This window comes from Lygodium microphyllum, chromosome 11 (assembly GCF_053477565.2).
Source record: "Lygodium microphyllum isolate KBCC chromosome 11, Lygodium_microphyllum_v1.1.10, whole genome shotgun sequence".
NCBI classification, from domain to species: domain Eukaryota; kingdom Viridiplantae; phylum Streptophyta; class Polypodiopsida; order Schizaeales; family Lygodiaceae; genus Lygodium; species Lygodium microphyllum.
The window spans coordinates 71,786,162-71,802,367 of record NC_141145.1 but is presented as its reverse complement, the minus strand read 5'-3'; positions in this window follow the sequence as shown (position 1 = coordinate 71,802,367).

The following is a 16,206-nucleotide window of genomic DNA, read 5'->3' as shown; positions in this document are numbered from 1 at the left end:
CCTATCTCAGAGCCCTGTAGGTGACTCCTAGCTTTCTTTTTAATGACTCAACAGCCTCCTCCTCCTCCTCCTCCTCCTCTATTTGGGTAACATTCATGATAATGTTGAGGAAGGTGCATTGTTGGGCTTCTAAGATTACTTGTGTGGACTCTTTCTTGCTCTCTACCAACACCTTGTTACCTTTTGCACAAGCTAGATGGTGTGCTAGGTCTTTGACTCTTCTTTCACTTCTGCCCACCCATTCATCTACTCTCTTGTTCATCTCTTCCAAGCTTTCACCCTACCTTTGAGCTAGGATCATTATTCTCTACTCTTGTTCCTCAATTTCTCTTTCTAATCTTTTCTACTCTTCTAGTAGCTCTAAGGATACCCTCTTCTTCAAAATTTCTATGTACTCTTGGCCCCTCTCTTCTTTTGATGTTGCTAACTCCTTTGTGGCATCCTGGACTTTTTTCATCTCCCTTTGCAAGTCTTTATGTAGCACTACTAGATCGTCATAACGTCATCATAGGCTCAAGAGATTTTGTGTCTCTTTGGCGAGCCTTGCTTATCATCTATCTTCTTCTCCTTCCTTGGCCCTGATCTTGGCTTTAAGCTCACTTATCTCTTTTTGAAACATGGCCACTTGGTGGGTTTTCTCGAGCTAGAAGGCTGCTAACGTATCCTTTTTGGCTTCTAGCTAAGCAATACCACCTTATTTTCCTCCTTTTCTCTTTCTAGTTGTGAAATGACCTATTTGATGTAATCATCATAGTTGGTGGATGATGATAGTGCTATAGGAGTAGTCGTTGTGGATGCTTCTATCTTCTGTCTCTTGGGATCTTGTTTGGATTCCACATCCACAAAAACTACCAGTATTTTGTCTCTACTCACTAGGGTTTCTCCATTTGCACCTTGAGTTATCTCTTTATTGACTAGAAACTACACCCAAGCCATAATGTTGCTGGCATCTACTATGGTAGAAGTGCCTTGGGTGGGTGCATAGATTGGGTAGTAGGCACTAGGACAGGTGGAATGGGGTCAATTAAACCCTTGCCCTTGCCCTTTTCTATTGGAGGTGGCATGCTTTTGGGTACCTGGGAGCTTGTCCCCAAGCATTCTTCTTCATGAGGGCTCATGGTAGCCAGCACCTCCTCTCTAGAGGGTTGCTCCACTGATAGGTGTATGGCCTTGGCTATGTCTTCTTCTTCTCTCCTCTCCTGATCTCTTCGGCTTCTTCATTTGCTTTTCTCTTTCTCTCCTCTTTAGCCCTCTTGGATTCCTCTTTTATCCTCTTTGACTCCTCCTTTTCTTTTCTTTTTCTTTTTTCTTCAGTGTTTTTGGACTCTCTTTGGGCTATTTGTAGGTCTGCTTTCTCTTTCTTCTTGCTCTCTTCTTCGACCTTCTCCTTTGGAGTCTTTTTCTTTGACTTCTTGGACCCTCCATTACTAGATTGCACTTCCTACTCTTCTTCTTCGTCACTCACCATTCTCTCATTGGATTTCTCTTGCTCACAGTGAGGTGGTGACATGTCTAGTGTTTAATTGAATTCTTCTCCACCTTGGGCTTCTCGCAATTCCTCCCTGATGATAGCCATCAAGACCCCACCAAATCCTATGGTTGAGGCGTTTGAGGATGATGTCTTTCTTGCCCTAGAGGCTAGGGAGACTCCACCTATAGGTCTTCCTTCTAAGGCCAATGTCTTTGCTTAAGTCTCAATGGTCTTCTGCATGAAGCTGTTCAGGTTTAGTTCATCTAGAGACTAAGCCACAATGCTTTCCAACATCGGCACATTGATCCTGCACATCAGTGCATTGTACCTTTGGCTGGAAAATAGAGCATGCACCATTTTGGCTTGCAACTTGACTTCTCGATTAAGGATATCTACCAAGCTAATGCCATCATCGTGTGTATCAAAACTTTGTCCATTCCAAGCATGCTATATAGATCCATTTTTTGCTATCTTTCCACCTTGTTGGCTAGGCCCAACTCCCTCTCCACCAACTCCGAGGTTAATTCAACTTCCACTTGGCAAGTGTCTTCTCCTTGGTGCATCATTATAGTGCCACGGTACTTGTTGATGAAGGTTTGGAGAAACTCCACACATTTTTCATAATTGATGGCTTGACCAACCTTTTCCATGTTCTTTTGCAACTTGCATTGTTTCACGATTTGCCTTATGGCCTACTCCTCCATGACTACGTCCTCCAAATTTAGGATATGCCTAAATTTGAGTTGGTTTTAGGCCCTTGTCTCCACTGAGAGGTTATACTTTGCTTGCTCTTCCTCTGAGAATAGCAACTTACTAGTTTTTTCTAGCCCAGCCATTGTACGTGCCTATCATGAAGCCACAACTCATCATTAGTGTCCGTTAAACCAATTTATTGTGAAAAGACATGTAGAAAATGGTTGTGTGCTTATGGAAATTTGAAATGCTTAAGTACAGAAAGAGACTTTTCCTTCAGTTAGTCCATGCATTCCAAAAAAATTTATAATACTTTTTCTCAATCCCAAGTTGTTTTTATCCATTCTTTTCTTCTAGTCTATTTTATATTCCACACTTTACCCCCTCCTGGGAGATGAGAAGAATCCTTCTTAGGATTTGAAAGGTTAAGGGCATTCAACACATGCTCACAGTGCTTCACTTTTGCATGGGACAAATGTAGAAGTTTGGGTTGTACTCTATATTAGCATAGTGATCCATGTCAAAAGGTTGGATGCTTATATGAGTGAGGTAGGTGATCCATTAGGAAATTATCGAAGTCTATTCTATTGGCAATGTGTAACTCCTCCTTTGTCAAATGCAATCTAAGTAGGGATGCATCATGATGTGCTCTTCTAGAGATCGATTGCGAATGGTGGTCAACACCCTCTAGGAGGTTGGAGCTACATAAGTTGGGTCATATTTCAAGGTCTTGATTGCACATCTCTACTCCACAACATTGGTCATGATTTGGTAGCCCTCTTGCTCCCATTGAAGTCTGAGAGCATACCATTTTTGCAAGAAAGAGGAATTGTTATAGGCAAGTTGTTTCAATTCCTCAATCTCCTAGTTAGTGGCAAGGACCATGCCCTTATCGTAAGACATAATGAGGCATTTCTTGCGTGCTTGTTTGTGGGAAATCTTGGTGGCAATTAGTTCCTTATCTACATGGAGAACCTTAACAAATACAAATTCCGATTCTTCCCATAAACAAGGCAGTGTGCATACCTCCGTTGCAAAAGGCTCATCTAAAAGACCTAGGTCTAATCGGTCATAGATTTTAGCAAGTGTGGTAAATGTGGCATCCAATCGCCAAAGGAAAACAACCAAGTCATCCCCCGTATTTTCAACTAAGTGTGAGGCCAAGGTACGAATCGATCACCATTCGTAGGAGGGTTTAAGGCCGGGGTTTAAGGCTAGCCAGAGGCTATGGGTTTTGACTGGGCTTTAGAGCTTAGTATAGCTGACATCTACCATTGCGGCTAATCTTGAGTGTGGAGTCTAGCCTCTTATGTGCTAAGCATGGTTTTTGATTTAATGTTGTGTTGTTAAATGTTTGTGAGGCTTTAGGGCACTAACAGTGCTAGATTGAGTCAGTTTGGGCTCAACAAGCTCTGTGGCACTGAGTACAACAACATTAAGTCACCCTATTAGAATTCTTGCTGCTTGACATGCTTATCAATCCAACTCTTGCATCATGCCTTCTCACAAATCAGTGCATGTGTGGCTAAAAGTTGAGTCTCGAATAAGTGTTCTAGCTTGATTAGGCGCTCCATCCATGCCTTCTTTCCATCCCATCTTTCTTGGATGGCTACTCTCCGGCTCGGGACAAATAACTCTACAAGTAGAATAGCTTCAGTCTCACAGGTTAACTTGAAGGGAGTCCATCCCCCGACATTTTATAGGCTATTTGATAGGCCCATAAGGTTGCCATCAGTTTGTTGTCCTAGTTGCGTTGCGTGAGGCAGAGACTACTTTGGTCAGGATGTTCACTAAGATCTTATTAGTATACTTAGCCTGGCCCTTCACTTGGGGGTAGTGGGGTGAGGATTTTTGATGGATGATCAGAAAGGTCAACAAGAGATGAGTAATCACTTCATTGATGAATGTGTGCCTTGATCACTAACTAGCTCAATGGGGCAGCTAAATTGTGAGATCACTTTCCCCCAAAGGAACTTAGCAGTAGTTCTAGCGTCATTTTTTCTGGTGGCTCATGCTTCTGTCCATTTTGTGAGATAATCAATGGCCACTATAATGTACTTAGCCTGTGAGTGTTGTGTTGCAGGACTGATTGGACCAATGAAGTGAATTTTCTATTTTTTGAAAGGCTATCTTGCAATGATTGGACTTAGCTTGATCTGGTCTTTGCAGATAGATACCTTACTCCATTGGCACTCATCATAGTGCTTTAGAAATCATGCGGCTATTGTGTCTCCGCTAAAGTGTTCTCTAGAAAATTTCCCATGTTCTTCTACAAGTACACTGTGCATCTCATATTTGCACATGCATCTAGTAGCAATCTGTCTTGCCCTAGCCTATAAAGCTTGCCTATTAGTAACTGATAGGGTTGTGTCTTGAGAATGAGTTGCCTAAGTCGGGCCTTCTCATCAATAGGTCATTCAAGTAGTCTGTATTCTAGCACCTTGGACTATGTTATCTGCCCAATATGGCATCAAATCAGCTCTAAAAAAATCCATCTCGCTAGACAGATTAAACAAATGTGCATCTAGCAAATCATCTGTGTTGCTCTGTCCAACAACTTCTCTTGTGGGTATGCGAGACATATGATCAGCCATGTAGCGCTACTTCCCTTTGCGTACAACCATTGAGAGAGTTAAATTCTAATAGCAAAAGTAACCATCAACAATGCGTGAGATAGCACATGGTTTGTTAATGAGATAAAGTAAGGCTTGATGGTCAACAAAAAAGGAAAAAGGCATAGCCAAAAGATAGTGCCAAATTTTCTTTTCATCAAACACCATGGCTAAACCCTCTCTCTTTGCATTGGAGTAGTTCATCTTTGTATCCTTGAGTTGTCTACTAGCAAACTTCACTGGATAGTCTAGATTCTACTCATGAGGCTAGCATAACATAGCTCCCAGGGCAAACTTAGAGGCATTAATGTGAACATGGAAGGTTATGGTCTAGTCTGGGGCTCTTAGGATTGGTGCGGTGGTTAGAGCCTTCTTCATTTGCACATTGGCATTACTTAGTCCATTCAAATATTATCAAAAATTTGTATAGAGTCCTAGCAATTAATATATAGTTCAACACAAATTGCCGATAGTATCCTGTATGGCCTAGAGAGCATTGAACTCCCTTGTAATCAATTGGTGTGATGGCAGGTAAAAAATAACCCTAACTTTTGAGAAGTCGGTGGCAATGGCATTCTTGGACACCACATGCCCTAGGATACATCCATGCTTCACCCAAAATTGGCACTTCAAGGGGTTCAATGAGAGATGATATAATCTACATCATTCAAAGACTAGTTGGAGTTTGTCTAGGGGTTTTTTTCAATTTGAGTGAACACGCATGTCATCAATGAACACTTCTAACTCTCGCCTAAGCATGCCCTTGAATATAGCACACATGTGCCATTGAAATGTGACTGGTGCATGACTATGTAAATGAAGACACCCCACTCGGTAGCGAATACAGTCTTATGTCTATCATCTGGATGTACTTGCACCTAATTTTACTATGAGAAGCTATCTAGAAAATTGTAAGCCTCTTTACTAGCTACTCTCTTGAGCATATGCTTAGTGTATGGTAGTGGATAATTGTCTCTCTTTGTAGCAGCATTGACCTTCTTATCATTGACGCACACTCTGATCTTTCCATTCTTCTTCAATATGATCACAATGGGTGAAATCCAATCCGTCTACTCAATTTCATAAATGAATCCTACTCTCAACAGCTTATCAACTTCCTCTTTGATAGCGTGAGTGTGTTTGGGATTTGACCCGAGAAAATCACAAAAAAATATTTGTCTAACATTTTGTTGATTTTTTGTACATTTGGAGCTTTGAAATAAAGAAGAGGGTGGGAACAACCTCTTGGGAAATCCAAGAAATCACTGGATGAAAATATTTCATGGACCGGTTTACCAAGGGGGGGTGAAGAGTAAAGATCAATGGAGGAAGGTGAAGGGAAAATGTATAATGTGAAAAGGAAAGATATGAAATGGATTTGGAGCCATCCAAAGGGCATGTGAGGCTCATAATGTCATGACTTTGGAGCCTTATGACAATTCAACCAAATGGGACCCTTCTTGGAAGCATTATAGGAAGAAAAATTAGGCACATGATTTTGTAAGATTTTTTAAAAATATTTCCACTCCGATCCAAAAAAACTTTTCAACATAAAAGTTGTAGCGCGTGAGCTGAAGTTTTGGCTGGTATTTTTTGATAATTTTTTTGGAGCTATGAGTTGGGAGATATGGCCAAAATGGTGGATGCCAACTTTTTCCAACTGCAGTGGAGACCACCTCCCAATTTCATACACATCCATACTTTCTTCCCCACACTTAACACTTCCATAAAACATCATTCATTAGACCCCCAACCCTTTCCCCTCTCTTATCCTCTCTCTCAAGCTAATAAACCATTAGAATTCCCCTCCTAAATCACCCTCAAATCATTCTTAGTTGTAGTAGTAATGTATGAACTCTCATTACTCTCTCTCTATTATTGCTAGATATGATCTTATTTTATGAAGATTCTCTATATTTTTTTATAGGAGAGCTCTTGGACTCAAGCTATGGGGGGGAGAATGGAGACAACTCACCTATGATGGAGCTTGATTAAGTACAAATTGGTCAACAAAACATCCAGATGGAGCTTCCACATTGGTGGAACCGCCTTAATGTAGCTTTGGTGGTGTTAATTCCTATTACATCTTAACCTCCTCCCTAAACACCCTCAAGGCCTATATAAAGAGGCCTTCTCCTTTGTAATTTGTAAGAAGAAGAGAGAGAGCAAAGAGGCCTCCTTCAGCCCTATTGAGCCTTCCCCATTCTCCCTCATGAGCTTATGAAATTCCTTCCCTTGCTATAGCTTATGTATGCTCTACAATGTAATAAGCCCATGATATTGGTGTCCATATTGTGTATCTTGGTTATGTCCCGAGGGTTCTCCATCTCTTAAGTTTATTGATTCATCTATTTTTTCGTAGTTCTCTCTCTCTCACTCACTCTCTCTCACACACACACACTCTCTCTCTCTCTCTCTTAGTTTTCCTCTCTTCTCCCTCACAATCTCCTCTCCCTCTTGCATAGCGTCCTAGTCCGCTCTTCCATGACTAGGTGGTGCCCTTACCTCATTCACTTTGTGGCAAAAGGGAGTTTTGCATAGTATAGAGGCTGCCATACCGAATTTCCTTCGTCATAAATTGGTGCCCCCGTTGAGGACATTCTCATCCATGCGGGACGATACAACACATGGTGGTGCATCCTCTACAACAAGTACTCCAAGTGGCTCTTCTCCAATGCCTTCACCAACTCTTTTTGAAGCTGGTCGAAGTCCACGACTCCCACAATGGTCTCCCAAGGAAGCGCAAGAAAGGAAGTATGCCTATCGGATGACGGTACGTATGCGGGTAAAAGGTGTTCACCTTAAAAATTCCATTTTCTCACAACGGAAAAAATCATGTTGCCATCAATTGCTAGGTTCTCATAATTGTGGTGAGTGTTTTGCAAACAAAGTAAAGGCCCTTCCGGGAGGTCCTCATCTCCAAATCATCAAATCCCTCTCTCTCTCTGGCCTAATCCACATCAAAGGAGGACAACTGTGCATGAACGGTGTGGAATTTTGTAGAAGTGTAAAGTATGAAGACTACCTTCAACTATTGTTAGCTCGAAGGTTGGGTGTGGTTGAAAAGGTGGCCATCACACCTTATGAAATATATGTCGCCGAGGATGGACACACTAAGGCAAGAACAATCAATGGTGAGCAAAATTCTCCGTATAGCAAAGTTGGTGGGATCCAAAAAGAAACATTCTGGGAAAAATCCTTCATAATTCAAGAAATTGCATTCCCTCTACTCCCTTAAGTAGTTTCTACTCATGAATAATAATAATGGCCCGAATTTCTACACCTTCCACTCTGTACAAAACATCCAAGTTAATGTATGCATCACTAGGAAGATTTTCTTCCAACAGCGTCTTGTCATGTACTTTGGGGCTGAAAGATTAAGGGAGATTCTTGTATCACCAGAACCTATAATCTTACCCAATGCTAGACTACAATGCATCCTTCAATGTACATGTCTTTATCCTATTATAATAGTTTCTCATGAATCACAACGAGTTGTATGGACCTATCCGTCCACTTGCTATGCAAACTGTGCATATTGTAGCCAGCACAAAGCTTAGATTCCAAGGCATTATTAGAAGTATATTGGGGCCTAGACGTCTTGCTGAAATCAATGCATCTGTAAACCCATTCATCCTTCCCCTCATAAAATACAACTTAAGTCTAGACGTGTTCATCTTTGTACTCTACTAAGGCAACATGGCATTTCCAAGCTTCTTTGGGCGCAATGGAGAAAATGCATTGGATTTTTTGGACAACCTTGAGATAGCCTTCCTTGTCTCTGGGAGGGATGATGAAGCATTAAAGTTGAGGGCTTTTCCTTTGGTGCTCAAGGAAGAAGCTAGAATGTGGTTCCAAACTCTTAATTCGGCCCAAAGAGCTGAATGCGAAGGATTGAAGGCGGCTTTCTTGCAGAGATTTCAACAAACTAATTCAGCTGAAGAGTTATGGCAACGGCTTTTGACTCACCAACTATCTTGGTAGCTTGTTCGTACTCCTCATCATTGTCTGAGAATGGTTGATCGATTGTGGCTAACACATGTATCCAATCTCGCTCATCTTTAGGGCAATGGATATACTTGGTCAATGGCCTATAAGATTTTCTAATCTGAGTGTTGCCTAGAAAATGGTGTCTAGGTTGATTGGTATAGTCTTCGAAGTATCCATCTCCACTCTTAGCACTTCCATTTGATTTCCTAGGAATATCAAATCTTTTCCCCAATCTTCTATGACTCCTGGATTGTGCATCCAAGGTCGGCCTAATAGGATGTCATACTCTACTCCTTTCATGATTGTGAAGTCTATAGAGAATCCATATTCACAGCCAATCCATTCAATTACTTGAAAATTTTAATTGGATTGACTCTATTCAATTCCATTGGAGGCTAGGCATATATGGGCTTTCCATGAGTCTCTGATTCTACTAGACTCCTATGACCTTCAATGGCAAAATTTTCAGCACTCTGAATGGATTTACTTTTATTTCTTAGTCAATGTGATATTGAATCTAGCATTCTAGATAGGTGGGCTACCTCAAACCAGGAGTATTGCATGGCTAAGCACACTGAATCTTGCCCTCGTGTCTACAATTCATTTCCTCATGGTATCATCTAAAGCTAGGACCTGCAAGGCTACGTGCATCTCTGTGCGTTCCCAAAAAGCATTAACATACAAGGACTTGGGACTGATTGTAGCATCAGGCTTGGTCTTTGCATTACTGTGTCATGGTCTTGCAAGTCAATTGTCTTTTGCTCTAGTGGTCCTTCTACCCACTGCTTTAACTCTTGCTATAACACAACATTAGTGAGTTTGGGAATTCCCAATTCCCATTTTTTGAATACTAAAAAGGTGGCACCCAGATAACATGCCCATAAGTTTTTCAAAACGATATGATGTGGCCTATCATTGGAAAGCACTTGAAAAATGGAATTTATAGAGTGCTCGATTTGGAGTTATAGTGTTGGAGTTATGACAAATCCAAAGATTCGACCACATGTCCCAAACTTATGGGAATTTCCCATATTCCCCAATATGGTATTCTATAGTGTCAGATGCTACCTAAGCAAGTCTCCTAAGCTCAAAGTTATAGGCGTGGCCTTTAGCATTGTTAGAAGATTGTTGGTTGCTTGCTTCTCTCCTAATTCTATGCTCCTTGGCCAATGGCCTTGACTAGTTTGCTGGCATGTGGCATTCAAGCTCCTTCTAGGCAGCACTACTTGAGGTGTAGATACGTCTCTTAATCATGTGGGAGAGATTGGTGTGCTTATGCTAGAGATATCATCAATCCCATCATCCAAGATGAGCTCAACATCCTTTAGGTGTTCCTAGGCTTCTCTCACCCACTCCTTGACTTTTCTTTAGCTTCAAGTTGGCACTTCGGATTGGGGTACTCCCCTACCTTACCACTCCCTTTCTCAATAGTCTTTGGAATGGATGTTTTTGCCTCTACGTCTTTGAATTTCTCTCCAATAGGTAGTATTGTTGTGCTCTTGGTTTTAAGCATGACCTTTGCATCGATTTTCTTCTATCTTTACCTATGGCTCTTCTTCCCTATCGAAGCTATGTCTAGGCCCACTTTGTTTATGGTTGGGTCATAACATGCAATAGGATAGGCATGGCCTCTTTCGAGTTTCTTGACTTCAAACAGCCCCAATGGTATTGAAGATATAATTGCCAAAATAGAGGGTGGTTTCCATCTAGGGCAATCAATAAAGAGGTGAGTGATTCCACACTCTACATATTTAAGGTTAGCATTATCTCAGTTGGCTTGCTCCCTCTCAAGGTAGTGTGAAGAGATGTCATAGGTGACCACAAGTCCAATACAAAATCAGCTCTTGGATTTTCCCTCCTAAGCCTCTGCCTCTTTCTCTTCCTAACGCCAACACTGGAACTGGTAGATAGTCCATGAGAACTAGATTTACCTCTTCATCGTATGAGACATAAGGGTTCACATAAGGCTCCTCATCATTTGGCTCCTCCACATAGCAAACTAGAGCGTCGCTCAGTGGATGGGTTACAAAAGGTCCAGGTAGCCTAGGTATGCCTATGGGATTGATCTCCATCTTAGGAATGGTTGGTTTCATGTTGTTCAGTGTTGGATGATCTAATGGGACTCCTCTCCCAAAGAAATTTGGAGGCGTATTCCCTAGGCATGTCTAGTTATGAGGCTATGAGTATAGGAGTCTCCTTGGTAGTTTGCAATGCATGGCATCGTGACCAAACCTATTGCAATTGGGGAGACCTAGGGTCCTGACACTTAGACCAAAGGTGGTTTCCATAACAATACACACATTGGACATGTGACTGTGTATGTCTTCTCATCATCTCTTGTAGTCTGGCTAGCTCCATTTTCATCTCTAATAGCTCTTGACTTTGGTCAATGCTTTTTCCCTTATCTTGAGTGCTTGGAACTGATCATTTGCTAGATGTCATCACCCTTTTTGAGGTTCTAGAGTTGGATTTGTCTTGATTTGAGCTCCTAGAGCTCCTCTCCTCAAGTTGGTCGTCCACTCCTATGGCCTCTTTGAATATCCTAGTTAGTGCATCTCTCTGCAAGCTCGAGTTGCTTTCCAAGGCCTTGTAGAGTTCCTCGCTACAAATTCCATTGATAAAGACTGTGGAAACCGCCCCCTAAATGGGTCATTCGTTAGTTGGGATTCTCTTAAAGAGACTTTGCACATGGTAACATAGTCCCTGATGTCTTCTTTGTCCTTCTACTTAATGTTCATCAGCCACACTATGACATTATTAGAGTACCCAGCCTCAAAGAATCTCTTAATTAAGATACTCTTGAGGTTGTTGAAGTTGTTGTGCTTCGTAATGTCTAGGATTTTGTACCACATCCTACCCTTATCACCTAAGCATAGGCCAAAAGCTTGCGAGTGCGAGTGGGATCGGTGAGGCCATTAGCCTTGCATACCTACTCAAATTGCTCCACGAAGCTATAAGGGTTATCGTCGAGCCTGGTATTTATCTAGCTGCTTTGCAACTATAGGGATTTTTGATTGGCTCTTGGAGTCCTGAGTAACTCCTAATCCCTCAAGCAATGAGGTTGCTAGTGCTACTACTCTTTCATCTGTCGTTGTATTGTCTATGAGATCACTCAGCATTAGGTCTACCTTTAGAGCTCTCTCTCTCTCTCTCTCTCTCTCTCTCTCTACATTTGGTCATCCTGTATGGTTCCTATTTGCTAGGTCTAACAATCATTGGACTTCTTGCATCTCTATGTCTGGTGCAATTTCCTAGCTTGTTGCTCCTGGTTGTATGCTGCTATGCTTTGCAAGGCTTTTCGCACTAGTTTCCTCTCCTCTTCGAGGTTTGTTATGATGTCCTCTAATGGCCTACCATGGTGGTCCATTCTGGTATGTGCATCATATTTATTCACCATTTGTTGGATTTTGATTGGGAAATCTCCCAAGTCGAGCTCTTCATTTCTCTAGTTCATACTAGTTTCTGCCATATCTATGGTCTCTTGCTCCACCAAGTTGTAGATGAGGTTGATAAAGTCAGGTAGTATTGCACCTCCAATGGTATCAATCATTCTATGTGTCTTGCTTTCCGTGTCGGGTCTCTCTTTTGGTTCTATAGATTGGGGTTCTTGATCACCCGTTTAGGTCTGAGGGTTGTCTCTTATTGGTGGGTTCATTCTGTTTGTTAAGTCTAAGTGGGTTCCTTGTTATTTATAGATATGCCTCAATTTATGTTCACTTTGTGTGTGTGTGTGGTTCTCTTTCCATGCACAATGCCAAATCAGGCTTTCAATTTGATTTTAAAGTACACTTCAAGTGTCAAAAAATGTGGGGTGCAATGCACAATGGTAATTGCAGCTTCCGCACTTCCTTCTATGTTTTTGATTGAATATAGCTTTAGGCTCTATTGCTAGCTACTCTCACTAGTCTCTAGGATATGTGTTGCGTCTGCCAACTCACTTAAGGTCTAATTGGGGTCTACATGTCAGTTTATGGCTCTAAGAGGGGCTAAACACTGACATGACTTTCAGTGGCCGTCTCTAGCCACCTAGTTGCAATTTCTAAGGTCAAGTGCACTTGTAAGGATTTTGTAGGGCTCCCCTTTTGCGGGAGGTGTTCTGCTTTGCCCGAGATGCACTAGATTTGTCAATTTTTTTGATGTTTGATTTTTGGTCTTATTATGCATTGTTTGATTTTGTAGTGTCGGATTCTCAAAATGAGATGTCTGAGTGAGGATGCTTCGATTTTTGTGGTCCAATTCCCAACTGCTCAATTTGGATTGGTCCAATTCTACCTCGTCTGATTTTTTTGTCTGATTGTAGATAATAGGTTGTCCAATTTTCAGAATTGAATGGGTCACCAATCGGACAGGTAAGATGTGTGCAAGTGTCTGATCTGACCTAGTTCAATTTTTCAAATTGGACGATAGTGTCCAATTGAATAGGCTAGATAGGTCCGAGTGTCCGATTAACCAAAATCAAACTCTGTTGCCTGTGTCTAATTCCGATGACATGAAGGCAGTGATGACACTAATTCAATTCCATGCAATGATTTACAACATGCAAGCCTATAAGGATCTCTAGAATGCAAGTATGGACCAAGAACAAGGTTTGTATATACTTGGTATGCACAAAAAATGCATGTGGAAGACAATTGATCCCTTGGAAGCTGTAGGTCTCTCTCTCTCTCTCTCAAGCTCTCTCTCTCTCTCAATGCTGTAGGTGAAAATAAGCTTCACCCTTGCTCTTTGGGGTCTTAAACCCTTGCCCCTCTCATCCTTGACCTCTCTAATCTCTCCCCTTGTGATTTCAACACATACAAGTACTCCTTTCCCCCATTTTTTTCTTGTTTGTGCCATGTTTAGGCATGTTTTATAGCATCAATTCTAAAGTGATTCGCTTCGATTTCTTGATCCTATCCTACTCCCAATACAATAAAAATCAAAACCTAAATACTAAAGTAATTTATCCTACTTGTCTCCTCATCATCAAAAACCCAAAATACTTACTTCTTTTGAAGATTAAAACCCAGAATATCCTACCTATATCAAGCACCAATTCGGAGATGAAACCCTACTTTAAGGCTTGATTTGAAGTGTGCAAGTGCTCAAGCTTGAATCAATTGGTCCTAACAACACAACCAAAATGATGTGGGAGCTCATGCTCAACTTCCAAGACCCACGCGCTGCCTATTGTTTAAGTGTTTCAAGTGAGCTCGAATGGCTATCTCTCACCTAGCCCCAACGTGCCTCCAATCCCATGGGTGTAGTGAGCTTACATTGATGCCCGAGTGAGTGGCCTCCTCCCACAAGCACTCCAATCGCTCCATGATCCTAGTTGCAAGCTCAAGAAATCTCATGCCTCCTCCTTCGAGCTCCATCCTCTATAGCCGTGTGTGGTTCAAGATAAGAGAAGAAGAGAGAAGACGATGGAGAGCTTCTCCACCACGGTCCCTCACCCTCACCCTCACACACTCACTCCCTCACACTCTCACACTGCCTCTCTCAAGCACAAGCACACTGAAGCAAGGAAGAGAGAAGAGAAGAAGAGAGGAAGAAGAAGCCACTTTAGCCACACACCAAAGAATGAGCTTCTCATTCACTTTTTGAGTTTATATACAAGCCCTCAATCCCTTGGATGTCCATCCCCTTTTTACATGATCTGGCATCTTGCCAAGGTCCTCTTTGCCTATTCCCTTCTAGTTACCTTATCCCTTTACCTATGCCAATGTTTTAAAATTTGCATAGGAGGGAGCCTAGCACTCTTTTACAAAATTTTAGTGGTGCCTTTGCATAATAAAATGCAACTTTACCTTCAACTTGACCTTTGTGGTCACCCTTGCAGTTTTGGCATTTCCTCTTTTATTTCTTGCTTGGCTTCCTTTTTTTGAATCTTTTTTTTTTGTAACATGTTTTTTTTCAAGGTTTCTATATGCGGGCATGTAAAAAGGAGGGAGTTGAGCATAGAGTGACCCAAGGAGAATAGGGCATCGGCCTCAAGTCCTGACTTGGTACCCAGGAACCTACAAAGCTCTCACAAGGCAACACTTAATCCTTTTCTTTTACTCATTTTTATTTCGATCCAACCTTCCTTTTTCTTTTGCAACTACTATCCCTAGGAAGACAAGGCATCGACAGGTCGTCGGACTCATCCACCATAGGAACCTACCAGGCCGCCTCTACAAGGTGATAATTAACTGCTTGTAAGAATTTTCCTTCTTTTTATTTTTCTTTTCTTATTGAGAGGTTAGAACACTTTTTTAAATACATGTGCAATTTTCATCTTTAGATATATTCAAAAATTGCTTTCCTTTGATATTTTGGCATGCTTCTCTAACTACCTCACACTAGCATGGACTCATAGGACAACTACTTAGCAAGGCAAGAAGGATAGGATCACAAGGACTATCCTCTATCATAGGTCTCTAATGCCTGACAATGTCCTAACAGGAGGTAGAAAACTACTCAAATCTCCCCCAGATATACCAAACCAAACCCTAAGACTTCATGCCTTGATTATTGATCCCCACAAAGAAAAAGAAAATAACCCCCACATACACATATAACATTATCAGCTAAAGGGAAAAACTTGGAAAGGTGATGATACCACCTGGAATGGCCACAAGAAGCTCCTCCACAACAAAGGCTCCCTCTAGGCGCTTCATCCAACCTGTGTGATCCAACTACTGAAACAGAAAACCATTAAATGTACCTACACCAAACAGACATACGGCCCTCTTGGCCTAAAGAGATATAACATTTCACAACCAACAAAACTGCCCCTCTTGGCCTTATGAAATAAAAAATTAGAACTTGAAAAAGATGGCCCTCTTGGCCTTATGAAATATAACATTTAAATGCCATTCAGCACAGCGTACTACTAAAACAATCCCTTGGTACTAACGTTACTCTACTAAAGCACAAAACCAACCAAGGATAAGGCATCTCAGGCCCTACACTAAGTGCATTAGATTATTAGCTAACCCCCTACATAAATAGCAAGGGATGTCTGATGAATATGAAGATGCACAATCCTATGCATCCATGACGGAGTAGAAAGGTGCTCACTTGCTACCTAACTCATAACCCAAACTAAACCATCAGTGGTCAAGATATGATGTGTCAGCAAGAAGACCCCAAAGTAGTCCAGGGCTAATGTTAGGAGATAATTGTAAGGGCTCCCCTTGACCAAAATTGAAAAGGACATCTTCCACAAAAGCATAGTTATTCAAGGAATCCGCAAAGCAATTCCATTGTTGAGGAACTAACTAACAAGTCACTATCTCAAAGATATGCAACATATCTAAGCTGCATGACGGTACATCCTTAAGATGGGATCCTACACACTATAGGTCCCATTTAGCTATTTGATTACTAACTCCGAGTCACCTTTAACCAATAATCAGCGAATACCACCACATTGGGCTACATTCAATCCCATGATCAAGGCCTTGTATTCTGCCA